Here is a 2,760-nt window from a genome sequence, read left to right as displayed (position 1 = left end):
CAGGAATGCTCTGATGCTAATGCCCATCCATTGCAAAAAGGACCATTTTGTAGACAAAGCTCTAACTACAACTTGGGTTATGCTCCCATTTCCCTGTTTGGCCATCATTAAAAGGTCTCCACACCTCCAGTTCTCCATCTATCCCCTCTCACTTCATGAGAGTCTAAGGAGGTGCTTGGCTGTACTGAGGAATGAAGATGTAGGCAGGCAGAATAGGCCAGCTCAGGTCATTAGGAACTCTCTGTGACAGCTGCTGATGACTGCTGACCCAGTCCAAACAGGAGTCATCACCCCAGAGGTTTAAAGAGGTCCTGTATTTGTTATCAGCCAGCCATTCTGCTCCCACCCCAACACATGCTTATCGAGACTACAAAGAAAAGAAAAAAACCACTAACAATTAGGAGCTTTTGAAATGTCACTGCAGAAAGCAGCCAGCGTAAGTGTGAAAGGGAACGACAGCCTGTAGAAGTGTATGCGGAAGGAGGGGGTGGGGTGGGCTGGGATGGAGATAGAGACATCAGGGAAACAATCGCAGGCAGAATTTTTAAATACTGCCCCATTTGGGACGAAGGCAATGCCATTATTCCATGCATGGCTAGGACAGGCTGACTGTACAGGGAAGAGGTGGGCAGGGGGCAACCACACTAGCCGGAGGCGACAGAGCCAACAGCTCATCTGCCTATCATCCTGTCAGGGGCTTTGAATTACCCAGTCGCCCCCCTCCACACCGGGGCTTTGTAGTTCCGCTCACTAGATGCCATCTGCTCAATTCCAGCACATATCAAAGTCCTCCCGAACAATAGCATCTGTAGCACAGAATTGCTGCCTGGGCATAAAAATCTCCCCTCTTCCCCCTCCAAGCCCCCCTTCCGTTCTTGGCATTCATCAATGCTCTTAGCTTGCTGGCATGAGACCAGGGCTTAGCATTTCCCTTTCATGTCTCCATCACTCAACCATTTGCAGAGGCTTCTGTTTTTTTAGAACTTTGCTGGTCAACCTGGTTGGGGGCGTGAACAGCAGAGAATGGTTTGTGGGTTCCAGCTTTTACATCCCCCCCCCACACCAGGTCTTTTTTCTTTCTAGATTCAGCACTTGGAGACTCTAGTAATCAGGGGCTCTTCAAGCACATTCATGTTCAAATCTCCACAATCCCCATGTTACAATTATCTCCACAGCCCCTGGGAAGTTAAGAGACTCTCTCAAGGTCATGTAAGAGTCAGGGGTGGAGGACAGAATGACACTCAGCTCAAACTGCCACCTAAGCCTCTGGAATAGCCAAACCTCTCCAAACCTTCTTCCCAGTCAGCCCAGGGTATCAGTACCTAGGATGGTGGTTCTCAACCAGGGTGCCACAGCACCCAGGGGTGCTATGAGATCCTTTGAAGGGTGCCCCAAGGTCGGAGGATAAGTGAAGTGTGAGGAGATGAGGAGATAAGTGCAGGCTTGGGCTCAGTCCCTAACTGGCCTTTCCTCAGCCCTCACTACCCAGCCCTATTTATTAAGCACTGTAATAAATAAGTTTTTGAAATGGGATGCCACCTCAATTCACCTAAGTTACGGAGAGGTAACTTGAGACCAAAGAAGGTTGAGAACCACTATCCTAGGGATCCCCTGTAATGTATGCTTGTTAGTATAACTGATAACCAGATGGCAAAAAAATAACGAAGCAGAATTGGTGCCTCCAAGCTGAAAGGAGAGACAACCCTTTGTGGCATTCAGGGAAAGGTTAAAAAAAAAAAAAAAAGGTGTGGGGCAGGGAGGAAAAGAGACAGGCATTCAGTGGTACAAAGGGCCATTAGATATCCATATTCCACTGACCATAAAATGGGAGTTAGGCATCCATCTCCTAGCTTGGCCTTTGGAAAGCCTTCCTGATGATGAGAGTGTTCCTGGCATCTTTCCAGGACACTGAACCAATACTCAAGTTAAACATGTCTACCTTAAGCCTTTCTACAGATCTATTTAAGGTGTCCAGAAGCCAATAATTCCTCCATAGCCCAACAGCCTCACCTAGAAACAGGCACCCCAGTGAGCTACAGGATGGGCCCTTTAGACCAGTTGCAAGCCCCAGCTCAGGCAGGTTATTTGCAGCCTTCTATTTTTAACATTCTTTGCTGAACTGGGGAATTAAAGCATAATCCAAAGCCCACAACAGTTCATGAACAGACTTCCGATTTCTTGGAATGATGGCAATGCGTTCATCTCAGCACTTACCCAGCCTCCCTAGATAAGCAAATTAGGAGGCTACCCTCAAGCCTTCTGGACCATGATGTATTGGAGAGGTCACCAGGGCCTTCCATAGATATGCCTAGGCAGGAGTATGGAGGAGAAGAGGCTTCCTAGACCTTCCATCCCCTCTTTAGACCATTGAGTGCTAAGGCCAGACCAAGTCCAGATGTTGGGTTACATGTGCATCTGGGAATCGAACCCAGGGGTTTCTACCACTGCCCCACAACACTGGGCAGATGAGCAAGGAGAAGTTTAGTAACATGCCCAGGAGCCGAGCCAGAACCCCAGAGTCCCAGTTGCTGTTCTAAGCCCCAGAACAGACCATATTGCACAAGGTGGACCAGCTGATAGGCACCACTCAGCTAAGCAGATGCACTATTACCATGAAGCATTCAGTGTAGCAAATGGTTCTGCTAGTTCAATTCACTTAATCATTAAGCAAGAGAAAACCCACACAAGCAGCTGCTCGTCTGCTCACTTTGGGGAGCTGGGATGCTTCGCTTGGTCTGGGCCGCCTCACTAAATGAATAG

General features: G+C 48.4%; 1 protein-coding gene across 1 annotated transcript in view; it reads right to left on the bottom strand.

Moving 5' to 3' along the window:
- STRA6 (stimulated by retinoic acid 6) overlaps positions 1-2,760 on the bottom strand; it is a 43,904-nt gene that overhangs the window by 11,405 nt on the left and 29,739 nt on the right. The window lies entirely within an intron of this gene.

Source organism: Alligator sinensis, unplaced genomic scaffold (assembly GCF_000455745.1).
Source record: "Alligator sinensis unplaced genomic scaffold, ASM45574v1 scaffold1097_1, whole genome shotgun sequence".
NCBI classification, from domain to species: domain Eukaryota; kingdom Metazoa; phylum Chordata; order Crocodylia; family Alligatoridae; genus Alligator; species Alligator sinensis.
The sequence above is the reverse complement of the archived record's forward strand: the minus strand, read 5'-3'. Positions and strand labels throughout refer to the sequence as shown.